The sequence below is a fragment of the Ambystoma mexicanum genome, chromosome 9 (genome assembly GCF_040938575.1).
Source record: "Ambystoma mexicanum isolate Mex_15411 chromosome 9, UKY_AmexF1_1, whole genome shotgun sequence".
Classification (NCBI taxonomy): Eukaryota; Metazoa; Chordata; class Amphibia; order Caudata; family Ambystomatidae; genus Ambystoma; species Ambystoma mexicanum.
Window position 1 is genome coordinate 447596628 of NC_090931.1, and position 13882 is coordinate 447610509.

The 13882-nt window shown below is 45.1% G+C and overlaps 1 long non-coding RNA gene across 3 annotated transcripts in view; it reads right to left on the reverse strand.

Annotated features, from left to right (window-relative positions):
- The window catches only part of LOC138488164 (uncharacterized), a 142577-nt gene that overhangs the window by 95322 nt on the left and 33373 nt on the right, over positions 1-13882 (reverse strand). The window contains exons 2-3 of one of the 3 annotated variants that reach the window (XR_011274596.1): positions 11855-12044; positions 9876-9984 (exon numbers count right to left, since the gene is read on the reverse strand). This is a non-coding gene — a long non-coding RNA (uncharacterized lncRNA). The other 2 variants (XR_011274598.1, XR_011274597.1) reach the window with 2 other exon arrangements.

Sequence of the window (13882 nt, forward strand, 5' to 3'; positions counted from 1 at the left end):
TTAGTGTAATGATGCAGTGAACAAACAGGGCATCAAAAAAGCCTTAATGATAGAAGGGCTTTGAGGTCCAAAGTCTAGATAACAACTGGAAAAAATAATTGAAAAGCGTGTAGAAAAGTTATAAGCCCTTGAAAATAATCCCATTTCTACAGACATTTTGGAAGTTAAGTATGGGAAACAGTTGAAAGACTTGGATGTGAAGGCCAAAGAAATGGAGCTGAAACCCACCTTCTTAGCCTTGCCTCTTTCTTTCTATTCTTAACTCTTAGGTCAGGGTGTCTCTCCCGGGCGTCCGAATTAAAGGGCAGACGAAGAAAGGGCAATTCTTGTTTGAATCCGCAGGACCCAGGACCAGATCCCCTGCCCCCTTAATATCAGGTAGGCTCTCTGAATATGTGCGTTTCACCACTCACACCATCATTCACAAGGTATCATAGCCATGCACCCAACTGGACATCGCTGCCATTGGCTCTTTCGAAAACCTATCCTGCCATGTCCTGCCCTCCCCAATGGACACAGCCACTTTTCATCACCTCTACAGACCAGCCCAAGTCCAACACCTCATTCACCGACGATCTCACAGACGTGTTCACCACCATGTCTCTTGCGTAGGCCAACAACATCTTCCTTGGCGACTTAAACATCCCTGGCAACCCAGCAACCAAGTCAATGAAGGAAGTTGTCCACTGCCTACTCGACACACTGACCTTCACACAACACACAAAAGAACCAACTCACCGGAACGGTAATATCCTCTACCTCACCGTAATGCCCACCCTCCATCACAGCTCTCCTATTCCGCTTAACTGGTCAGACCCTCTGGTAATTCCCTTTGAAATCAGTCTCACCACACCCGTCAAGCAAATCCATTGCAAACCAAGCAATCAAGCCTTAAGATCTTCCCAGTTGAGGCTCTCACAGAAGACCTCACCAAACTCCAACTCACATGGGCTGATGTACCTCTGAGGAACCAGGACTGCAACTCGCTTCTTCAAGAACTCAACACCACCCTCACAAATAACATCAACCACCATGCCCCAGTGAAATACGTACCGTCAAGTCTAAATCTTCAGCACTCCGGTACATTAAAGAACCTTCTGACTGAAGCTCTCCTCCATTACCTGGCAATCATCAACAGCTCCCTAACCTAAGGCACCTTCCCGTCGACCCGCAAGAACATACAAATGCCCATACAAATCCTCCCGCTTCTTAAGAAATCAACACTGGACCCTGATGATCTCAGCAACTACTGCCCCATCACCCACCTTCCCTTCCTAGGTAGAATCCTTGATAAAGCAGTAGCCATACAACTCCTCCAACCCATTGAAGCCAATAACCTCCTTCAATCCGACCAATCTTGCTTCAGACAGATGCAGTGCAGGAAGGGCTTCATCAAGGTTGTCAATGATGCCCTTAAAATCCTCTATGATGGCCATCCTGGTCTCCTAGTTCTCCTTGGCCTCTAAGCAGCATTTGACACAGTAGACCACCAGACAATCGCCAACAATCTACATCGCTGCATGGCGATCACCGAGATCGTCCTCCGCTGGTTCAAATCCTACCTTGCAAATCGCCAGCAGTTTGTACAAATGGATTCTTCCAGATCACCAACTCTACCCATCACCTGTGGAGTGCCACAAGGATCCATCATGTCTGCCGTGAGCTTCAATCTTTACATGGCACCGGTCTAAACCCTCTTCACTCCACACCACATACGCATTCACCCATAAGCAGATGACACACAAACCTACCTCAAGATATCCTCCATCAAAGACATCCACAGGGTCAAGGCTTGCCTCACAATTATCTAGCCCTGGATGTCCAGTGTTTTCCTGAAGCTCAACCCCTCCAAGACTGAATTCCTACTGCTGACTAACACGAAAACACAGCAATGAGAGAGACAACCCACAGTGGTAATTTGGAATTAACCTGAAAGAGTGATCAAAAACAATATAACAAAGAAAAAAAGGTCAAAGCTATACATTGAATGCTAACATGTACATGCTTCATTGAAGAAATTTCAAAAATGTGTTCAAAACTATTTTTAATGAGTGACAAACAATTACAATCGATTATCAAAACACAATGGAACACAAAAACAGGACAATTAAATATATGGAAAACAAACAAGGCTTTTAAAATGTAATTAACAAAGACATGAATGCTGTAGAGCAACAGAGACACACTGTGCCCAGAAAAAGTAGCAAAGTAAGCTCTGGAGGTGCTACCAACTCCAACTGCAGAGTTGACCTCTCACAACCAGAGATAAGTTGGAATATCGAGGGGTAGATGGTCCCAAAGTAGCCGCTATCCCCACAAAGATGCTGGTGGTGCCACTGCCAGAATGTACCAATGTGCCAACTCGAGTTTCAGCTTCTGTGGGCCTAAAAGGTTCAAAGGGCCCAGGGTGAAAAGTCTTAAAAAGACAAAAGGCACGGGCTATTTTGTCTGCAGATTGTAGCTCTGTACGTTTGTAGATGGTGAAATAAGTAATTCAGGAAAATAACTTTTTTTTACAAAAAAGGGTCAAACGGAAGCCCATCACAAGTTCAAGTCCCCCATGGTAGCAAATGGTTTAGTCTAAGTTTGAAATGTGGTTGTGTACGCCCAGGAGCAGCAAAGCGGTCTTAAAAATTACACAAACAAAAACCAAACATTCCTAACAAAGCTTGCTCTACCACCTCTGCTACTACTAGACTCCCCTTTCTTTTTTGAGTCCTCAACAATTTGCTATGAAGCGAGGTTGGCACAAAGTCTCACTCCCCAATTGCTCCTCCTTGATCCTTCAGGATCTTAATAAAGCTACTAGCTGTACTTTGGCCACCATTTCTCAGATATTTAAAGCTGTGGCTGACAGGCTGGCCCCATGTAAACGCTGCCCAATAAGGACATGTCGGTCTGAACCGTGGTTTACTGCTGAGCGTAAATGTCTCAAACTTTGCCAGAGAAAGGCAGAAAGGACCTGGAGGTCAGCATATTCATCTGAACATTGTCTTTATCGGCGTGCCAGCCTCGACTATCAACAAGCTATCAAGCTGGTAAAATAAAGCTAAAATTAGTAGTAGAATTGAGCAGGCTATTATTCAGCCTAGAACACTTTTTTTTAGTGGTTCAATCTATTGCCATTCAGGCTAAACCTTCGCCGGGTATCTCCCATTCATAGGAAATGTGCAACGCTTGCCTTGTTTTTTTAACAAGAAGATAGTTAGTATTCAAGAGGGTATTGCTACATCCTGTCCTTATATATGATATGATAGTTTATTCATAACATGCTTAATACCATGAGGTTTCTAAGTGCTGACCCGCGGATCGAACCCATGTTGCTCCATGTCATCTTGCTTCCAAGGCGAGCATGTTGCCGCTGAGCTATCCTCCCTTCTTCATTACACACTCTCTCCTCTATGTCTCAGGCTAGTACTGATGTCAACTTGGTCTTGCACTGGTCCTCCTTTCCTGTGTTCTCAGAGGAGGAGGTACTGATTGCGCTAAATATCCTTAAATCTGCTTCCCCCCCAGAATCCGGTTCTTAAAAGGTATTTCGGGTGATATTATTGTCCGCCTTACAGAGGCAGTTAATGACCCTTTCACTTCTGGTATCATTCCTGAAAATTTGAAACAAGCTCTTGTTATTTCTTTGCTGAAGAAGCCTGGGATAGATCCGGCAGTACGGTTTAATTATCGCCCCATATGCTTACTTCCTTGTTTGATGAAGTTGTTGGAATCCTTGGTGTTGCCTCTTCTCAGTACTTTTTTGGAGTCATCTAACTTTCTGGACTCATTTCAATCAGGGTTTCGCCGGGGCAGAGCGTCGGAGTCAGTCTTGGTCTCTGTCATGGATGACCTGACTTGTTTGGTTGATCAGGGTGGGAGCTCTGATTTTATTAGATTTGTCAGCTGCGTTTGACACCATTGAGCCTCCCACCCTGCTCTCGTCTTTCTACCGCTGGCATCTCTGGCCAAGTACTGACATGGTTTTCCTCCTTTTTGACAGGTTGTTCCCAGTCTGTTTCTCTCCCTCCTTTTTATTCTCAGGTGTTTTCTCATTTGTGTGGTGTTCCCCAGGGTACTTTTGTCCCCTAAATGTGTATATCCGTCCTCTTCTGGCCTTAATTCATGCTTTTGGTCTATTATGTTATTCCAATGCCGATGACACCCAAATCATCGTGCGGTTGGACCTTACCAAATCTGAATCCGCTGATCAATTGAAATTTTTTTTACTAGCCATTGGGGAGTGGATGTAAAGAAATTGGCTAAAACTTCATGCTGAAAAAACTGATGTGTTGGTAGTGGGTACGGCCACCCCCTCGTTGTTTTGGACTCTTGAGTTTTGGCCAGAGTGTTTTGGCCCTTTCCCTCAGCCGGACTTTTCGGTGAAAGATTTAGTCGTGAACATTTCAGCCTCTCTTTCTTTGGCTGACTAGGTTTCCCAGGTATGCCAAAAAGCTCATTTTAAGTTACGGACGCTTCAGAAAGTCGTGCCATGTATTCCGGTAAAGTTTCATGCCCCGGTCGTTTCCTCTTTAGTCATTAGCAATTTTGACTATTGTAATTCTTTGTACCTGGCTCTCCCGAAGCATCACTTGCGGCGTCACCAACTGCTTAAAAACACAGCAGCCAGAGCCGTTCCTCGCCCCCCTTGGGGTGTTCACATGACTCCGCTCCTAAGGCGGCTTCATTGGCTTCCAGTGGAGCACCGCATTAGGTTCAAGTCCTTGTGCATTGTGCACAAGGCCTTCTATGGATTGGGTGCTGAATTTCTTCAAAAGAAGTTTGGGGTGTATACACCTACTAGACCACTGCGCTCCCAGGACCCGAAAACAATACAGCCCCAGAGGATCAGGCAGGCCCGGATGGGTAGCGTGCATTCTCGGTGATGGCGGCAAAGTTCTGGAATTGGCATCCTTTCCTTTTGTGCAGTACTGAGTCGCACTTTCAGTTCCGACGAACGCTTAACACTTTCTTGTTTTAGTTCTTGGATTGGATAGACCTCTCTTTTGCTTAGCGTCATGATGCCTTCGAGCGTACGCTGCTCTTTACAAGTTCTTTTAAGATAACATACAATAAGATAGACTTGTTAGCGCCTTTACCCAATTTTCCATTCATTGTCGCTACCCCATTTCCCCCTGAGGTCCTCTCCTGATGGTACCTCATTAAACCCATTTCAGGGTAGCATTATATCAGAGGGTGCAAACATTGCCTGCGTCAATGCATTTCAATCCGCGAAGTCATCCATTCCCCTGTAAACCGCTCTGCACAACACACTGCCCAAGTATGGTATCCCCCACCATGCTTCAATTCTCAGGTCCGTTGCCATTTTCCATGACATTGCAATTCTTTGCTTGGCCAGTATAGATACAAGGTCCTTCATTCTTGCAAGATGGGAAGTTGAATGTCTATGTGGGAACATCCCCAATAAGCAGGCCTCTGGGGTCAATATATACATTTTATACCCCCTCAGCCCACTCTATCCGCGATACTAGATCAAAACTCTCTGATCACTGGGTAAGTCCAGAACATGAGCGGTATGTCGGCTTCATGTTCATTGCACCTGGGGCAACTTTGGGTGCTTGCGCCCTTAAATTGGGATATTCTATATGGTGTCAAGTGCATCCTATGGGTCACAATAAGTTGCATAAATTTGAACCTAGCGTTTCTGGATACTTTCTTCGTATCTTGTAGTGCTCTAGCCCATTCCGCATCCGTAAACAACTTGCCTAGTTCGGCTACCAATTTTGCGCTCACTCCGAGGTCTTCTTTGCCCAATTTACTCAACAATGTCTCATATAGCCTAGATACCACATGTCCCCCTTCTGACATGCTGTACATTAGCTCCCACATAGGGTCGGTTTCCATGCCCTCCCGAAATCTCGACAATCTCTTCAATCACTTTAATCACACATGTTAAGAATGGTCCAATGTGTATGTCACGTTCAGTTACAATTTTTGAGAACGCCATCAGCGTCCCCTCTTTGAGTAAATCACCCAACGTTATCACCACTTTGATCACCCAGTGCCTCCTTATGATGCTTACATCCTTGTGGTGTTGCCCGCATACTGCGGCCAGTGATATATCTGTGGAGTAGATATCCCCTGTACCCAATGACTTCTATACTCTTCCCCAAAGCAGTCTACCCAGCATTAACAAATGGAATGTGTGAGTAGTCCCGACTCCTCTCACCCACAACGTGTCTTTCAGGTAGGTCGAGCTGATGCCTGTAAGAGTGTGGTGTCGAATGATGCCCCGTCTGACCAAGCATTGCATTAGAAATTGCAGTTGCCCCGCCAAACATAACGATTTGATCCGTGGCAGCTTTAGGCCTCCGTTTTTTGGTCCGTGGGAGTGCCACCATTTTAAGGAGAGCCACTCTTCCCCATCACCGACAGAGGCAATCTTGCCCAGAAGTCCACCGACTTCACTATCCCTGTATATGTTTCCACTGTGTTCTTTTTGTGTGAAATTCAAAAGTCATGCCACACATTCACTCCAATGTAGCGAAATGTCTCAGTGACACACCTTAGCTCCATGCTGGGCAGTAGCGCACAGATGTTACCCACCAATTCAGCCATTGGGAATAAATACAATTTAATGTAGCTAATGGTTATGCCTGACAACTTTGCAAAATGATCTAAAATCTCAAGATGTACAGTAGGTTTATATGCGGGTTGTGCACATAAAGCAGAATGTCACCTGCAGACAGCGAGAATACATGCATCTTCCCATCCGCTGTTATGCCTATATCTGCGTATTCCATTTGTAGGAACACAGCAAGAGGCTCCAGAGCTAGCATGAACAGCATGGGAGAAAGTGGCACCTCTGGTTGGTCCCTTTCTTTAAATCCCATCCATCTGACACCCGTTTGCCTGTCTTTACTCTGGCTAACCGGCCTCGTCTATATTAGACTCAACCACTTTAGAAATCCTTCCCCAATACCGAAGTGCTGTAAAGACGCCTATAGCCAATCCAAGAGGACAGAGATGAATGGCTTGATTACATCCAGGGAGGCCACACCATAGTGCTCCCTATTCGCTCTTGTTTTATCTAATATGTGGTGAAGTCTCCACAAGTTCCATGAGGTATTTCTGCCCAGGATGTACCCCGTTTGATCAGTGTGCACCAGAGTACTCACCATATACCTCAGTCTGTTCGCGAGTAACGCCGTCAGGATCTTGCAGTACTAGTTCACTATAGACAGTGGCCTATACGAGCCGCAGTCAAATGTTTTTTGTTTTAAGATTGCCACAATGAGGGATTCTCTAATGCTATTCAGCAGCTCTTTTAGCTCATACGCCTCAACCACCGTCTCCAGAAGTCTGGGTGCCAGTCCCGTAACATATTCCTTGTAAAACTCTGCCGGGAGTCCGTCAATCCCTGGCGTTTTACCCAATGTTATTGACAGTTTAACTGCTTTAAGTTCATTCTCTGTCAGGGGGGCATCCAGCATTACCACCTGTTCCCTTTCTAATCAGGGCAGTTTGATTTGGTACAGGGCCTCTTCTATGTCCTGTGCATTCCCCATTATGTCTGTTCATAACACCTACTGAATGCATCATTGATCACACTCTGGGCCCTTGCAGTTTCACCACATTCCTCTTGTATGGCGTTCATCATTACCCTTCTGGCATCGCGTCTGCTCAGCCATGCTAACATCCTCCTAGGTTCGTCCACTTCCTTGTGCAATTTCTTTGTGTATTTGGTGGTCATGTTTACCCTGTCTGTCCCAATCTGCAATACATTTTTGCCTCAATGCTACCAGCCTTTTTCCCCTCCTTCCACTTTTGTACTTGCACCCTCTCTTCCTGTAGTATCTTCTACTCAGTCCTAGTAATCCGATCCAGCAGGTCCTTCCCCATAGCTCCCATCTTACCCATCCTTATGACCAAACTAAAGGCCTCCCACATGTTCCCACCTGTGTTCATTCTACCCACATTCAACTCAAAAAATGTGTCAATTGTATCCTCTGTATGGTTCCTGGATGGCTCATCTAACATTGCCTCAGCCCTTAACCTCCCGGTTGGAATCGCCCGTCTACACATCTTTCTGTGAGACGTCACCCTCAGTAGGGATATCTGAAAGGCCTCTCGCCCCGTATTCTGCATCAGTTAATTCTCCTTCCCCGTGAAGATGAGGTTAATGCATGTATGTACACCATGTGGATGTGAGTAATGCAAGTAACTTCTGCTGTTGCCATGTATCGCTCTCCATGCATCCCTGAGTCCCAGATTCAGGAGCAGGGATCCCAATATCTTTGCCAGCTGAGCCGGTCTCCCATGTTTAGTATCAGACCTGTCTATTTTTGGGTCAATCGTATAGATGAAGTACCCACCCCACGGCCACACGCCCAGCCTGTATGGAACCAGCCTGAGGTAGGAACCAATTACTTACCTGTAACTCTTGCTCTCCAGCATGGGTCTTGCATGGATTATCACACTCATGAATATTCCCTGTCATCAGGCTGGGAATCATGGTACAAGAAAGCAGTTTAGCTTTAAACTTAAACTGCTTGTCTCCTCCATAGCCTATCACTGTCCTTTGGATCATACTGCCCCTAGCCAAGGACACTCCTAAGCTCCACCCATGGTGGCCATCTTCAGATTTGGTAGTGCACGTAAAGTGACTGCGGGGGACATCCCTGCAACCCTTGCCTTATTTTTAAATGTGTGGGGGACACCCCCGCATCCCCCAAATTATACCCCCAAAGAATATTGCCTATGGCGAGACAAACAACTGTATGTACTGCGATATTTTTGGTGGGGATAATATGTAGAAATACCGTTCTAATGGGTCTGGAAGAGCCTGCTGCAACTACTTTCGAGGAAAGGTAGAGGGGCTGTGTGAGTGATATACTTGTGAGTGATGGCAACAGTTTGAAATAAGATGTGTTCTTTGATGGTGAGCCAGTGGGCTTTGCGTCTGGCTGCAGAGATGTGTTCTCCTTTGGGAATGTTGAGAGCAGCTCGAAGTGCGTTGTTTTGGATAGTTTGGAGTTATTAGGTTTTTCGATGAGGTGCCAGCAAAGAGGACAATGCAGTAATCCAGTCTTGAGCCTATTATTGGTCTAGTGATGGAGAGGCAGTTCTCAGTGGAAAAAAGGGTTTGGCTGCGTTAATCAGCTTGGAGTAGTAAGCCGCTGAGGAAGCCAGACAAAGAGCATTCTTTGCTGCAATGGCTCTCTGGCGTTCGCCTGCCACCAGAGCACGCCTTACTGGGGCAGGGGGAGGGAATGGGTGGGAAGAGCTTCTCAACTTTGTTTCCCACCACGCGACCTCTGCAACCACGATCTTCAGGGGGAAGGCTTTCACCAATAACACTTCCCGCTGCACGATCCCTGTGATTCTCCCAGAGCCGGCAACTGTACTGCAAACTAAGGGACTCTGGCATCTCCCTTCTCGTTTCAGCAGCAATGTGGAGTTACAGCAATCTATCCACCTCCCACTACTGTCACCTCTGCTACTCTCTAAGGCCTTCACCTGACGGGGGCTTTTATGCCTCCCAGTTTCCCTCATGTGTGGGTCATTAGCCTCATTACTAATTGAATTTATACACCATGCACTCCTAGTCAGAAAGTTTTTTTTTTTTTTTAAATAGTAAACACAAATGGATATTTAGACCATGTGATGTAACTAAAGGTGCAGGGGAGACAAGGCACAACCCTGGCATATGGATTGTAATACAATAGAAACAGAATAAGTTCCCAATTTGGGAACTCCCGTCCCCTGCACACTATCTGAGGCTAGATAAGACCAATAATTCAAATTCTTCTGGTAAGTATTTCAATATAAGAATAATCATTCAATGACATTCTGCATAAGAGAATGCTATGTAGAGTCCCAATTTCATATAAGAAAAAACATTATTTAGGTACACTTCACAGAGGTTTTCAATTCTCAAAAAATGATTTATTCCATTCATATATATGTGCCCAACGTGTTTCGAAATACTTCTCTTCATCAGGGGCTGTGAATTCATTCAAATTTCAAACAAATCTATAAATGCAAAAAATACAGACATATCAATCAGATGAGTTAGAAAACATAACTTAAATAACAATTCCCTTCCTCTGGGGAATCAAAAAACAGAGCCCTCCACTTGTGTATGACCTTCATCTTTGCCGGGTATAGCAGCATGTATTATAGGCCTTGTTGTCGCAGCCTGTGCTTCGTAGGAACAAATGGACTCCTTCTCTGGACTTGTATAGTATAGTCCGGGTAAATCTCCAGCGTCCGAGCCAACCAGCAGGCTATCGGTAGGTAGAAGTGGGGGAGGACCTGGGTAGGTTGTAGAGAGTGCGGGTAGCAAAGTTCAGGGGTTTGTCTAGATGAGAGAAGTAGAGAAGAAGGCCAAGGAGTAGGCCTGAGTAGTAATCAAGTTGGCTAAGCACAAGAGTGGAGATTAGACTTTTTGTAACATAGTTAGTAAGAAAAGGACACAGTGATAGTAAGAAAAGGACACAGTGGTAGTGCTGAATTGTTGCAGTGGCAGGTCACTATCAAAGAGGACCCCAAGATTGCGAGCTTTGGGTGAGGGAGCAAGGTCAGACAGGATGGAGATATGAGGGAGGGGCAGTGGCATTGAAAGCCGGGAGAAAGAGTTCAGCATTGGGCAGTAGAGAGCCATTCAGTGATGAATTGCAATGAAACAGTTCATAATGTGTTCGGAGATGGCTGAGGGGAAGGAGGGAAATGAGAAAAATCATATTCCTTCACAGAAGATCTACAATCCACAGAGCAAGGAATTGTTGAACTTGCAATATCTTTCAGAAATGCTAAATGGTTTTGTTTTAAAGAATTTTGTGTTTGCTGTGCACCAGAGGCAAGTGAACAAAACGTGCAGAGAAAGCTCTTTCTGGTACCAATTTCTTTACTGCTCTGCCCAATTGTATGTTTTAACCATATTCAAACAAAGACACTTATTCTATGTACTGACCTAAGTGCAAACAACCAAAAAAATGGAAAACAAGTAGTTTGAGTTGAAAGACATTAAGAATAAACATGTGTGTTGTGTAACGCAGTATAAACGTACCTATGTAAGCAGAATGAATATCTCAGAAGAATACGCATTTCTGGAAAGTAGAACTTAAGTCTACAAACATTCCCTGCAGACGTACCCTTCCTCACTAACAGTTATCACTTTTTGATATAACACATCCAAAATGATACCAATTTCTTGCACCTGTCACAATGTAACATGGTTTGTCTGGATATGTATGCATGGCAATGGCAGAATGCTTTGCTTGATGCTCTTTATGTTTTGTGGATGAATACGTTCTTGATGGGGGAACATTGTTGTAGCCTCTGCTTGAAAGCAGCAAATTAGATGGTTTCGCATTTCTTCTTATTTGAAATGAATCTTCTATAAATCCACTCCATTTGCAATTGTGACTGCATTGGCAATGGCAAAGAGACCACAATCGTTAAAGGAATCAGCATTTTTTTGTATTGTAGTAGTCATTTAAATAGCGCCTTTTCCCATTTGTATGGACTCAAAGCGGTCAGTGGTAGGAACGCCCTCGGGAACAGAAGTCCAGGTACATGAAAGTTCTCAGAGGAGGCTTAAGATGCATGTGTGCATTTGGCCAAGTTTGGAACTTAGGAGGGCTGGCTAGGTTCCAGTAAGTAACCAAAGAGGTCAGGCATGTGGACAGGTCAGGGAGGTCACAACAGAGCACTAGCGCAGGAGACTTGATATGTACCCAGATAGACGCTGTGTTTTAATGGTAGAAGGGTTGAGGCAGTGCGAAGCGGTTATGTGACCAGCTAGACTGAATTTGTGGTAGTTGTAGCAGCATTCTAAAGTATGTGGATGGATAGCTGTGCCTGCGGCAGATGTCCACCGAAGTGGTGTATTTATACATACCTTATCATAATAATTGTTCTTCTTTAACACACTTAATACCAGCAAGTGTTTTCTAAGCGCCGGATTGGAATTTGAACTGTGTTGCGCTGTGTTGTTTTTCTTCCAAGAAAATGTATCGCCCCCGAGCTGTCCTTCCTCACGTTAAGCTTCGGTAGAGCTCATCTTTGATGTTGCAGTGTCATCCGATCATCTGTGGGGAAGATAAACCAATTACCTTCATAGACTTGTCTAGGCACTATGGAGATGCTACCCTCAAGTCTACCAAGTGCAATAGACTGGCTGTCCTGGAACATCTTCTAGGCAGGTGAGACAGGCCACCATAGAAACTAGGATAATGCTGTTCTCAAAGTACAATAGACAAGTTACCTTTATAGTCTTACTACATATCTTCCAAGTTGTACAAACACTAAACAAAGGAGTCTACTAAGTGTGTTATCAAGGATACCTGAATATAACCACTGTGCGTTACAATAGCTAACCTAAGCAGTTATAAGTGCAATGGAGGGTTACCAACCTATATCTTTGATCGTCATGGGCGGGCTAAATATTATAAGGTGTAAATGCACTAAGTGTAACACATGTGATAACCTGTTTGTGCTTTCCTTTAGTTGCAATGCCAGGCTACCCGCAAATCTAGGTAGAACCCCACGGCTGTCCTTAAAGGTATTGGGAGCGTATAAACTGGCTAATATCAAGAAACTGTCAGGTCCAGTACCAAGACCCCAGAGCAGTGGCAAGCTATCCTGGCAGATCTTTAAGCACAGAAGGGGCAATGCTAATACATCTTCGTCGTTCAATTAACAGTCTCTCCTCAAAGGACGTCAGGCGCATCGGGTGATCTTCAGAGGGGTGGGGATATCAAAATAAAACATGTGCATAAATGGACAGGCTAGCGAAAGAGTGCTGCACCATTCCTACCCTCTTAAAATTAATTGAGTGTGTTACATTTCCTCTCCCCAGTCCATCTAAGTGCACCACATTTCCTACCCCCAACAATGCGTCCAGTGCGTCACATTTCCTACCCTCAAAACTCAAACTTAGCAATGGCCAACTATAGGGCTAACTATAGGGCACAGTAAAATGGCTAACTATAGGGCACAGTACGATGGCTAACTATAGGGCACAGTACAATGGCTAACTATAGGGCACAGTACAATGGCTAACTTTGGAGTGCAGCACAATTCACAAAAGTAGTTGTATAAGTTTGTTTTCTGGAGCACAGTAATGGCTGTGCTCCCTGCTCGTACCACCTTGTCGCAGTAGGATGACATGTCTGTGGGCAAACAAGGATGGAAGCTTCCCTGAGGGGAGCTGCTCTTTGCCGATGACTGCCTAGGCAAGGCTGCCCTGGGTTCCTCTGTTAAGACAACAAAAACACCAACCACGGGTCAGGGAGAGGGTGGGAAGTGGACAAGGTAGGGATCCAGGAAGGAAGCAGCCTCAGGCAGTGCCAAAGGAAGGAAAATTAAATGAAAATACAACTAAAGGTGGGGCAGTGGCACACTCAACTTACCAAGACGGAATTAGCAGGAGCCGCTTGCAAGGGCCTACAGATGACAATACTGTCCTATTTCCATTGTTGTTGGAGGTTAGGTCACACCAACAAAAACACCAATCATGGGTCAGGGATGCGGGGAGAGGGCGGGAAGTGGACAAGGGAGGGATGCATGGAGGGAAGCAGCCTGGCTCAGTGAGCAGGGCAACAGGAAGGAAATAGAAACCAAAATACAACTAAAACAGAGGCGGGGCAGTGATACACCTTACCAGGACAGAATTAGCAGGAGCCGCTTGCACATGCCTGCAGATGTTTCAAAATCACACATAAAACGACTGCCACAAGCTGGACGTATAGCAGCATAGACGTTGGCATCATGGATGAAAGCGTTTGAAGTAACGTGAGAGATACCTACTCAGTAACGTTGATGTTTTGATATGGTGATGTGGCCGTATCGAAATGCCATTATACAGCCAAATTTAACAGCATGAACATGCAGGGAAAGGAAAATTGCGTCTGGAGAAGTGAAGCAT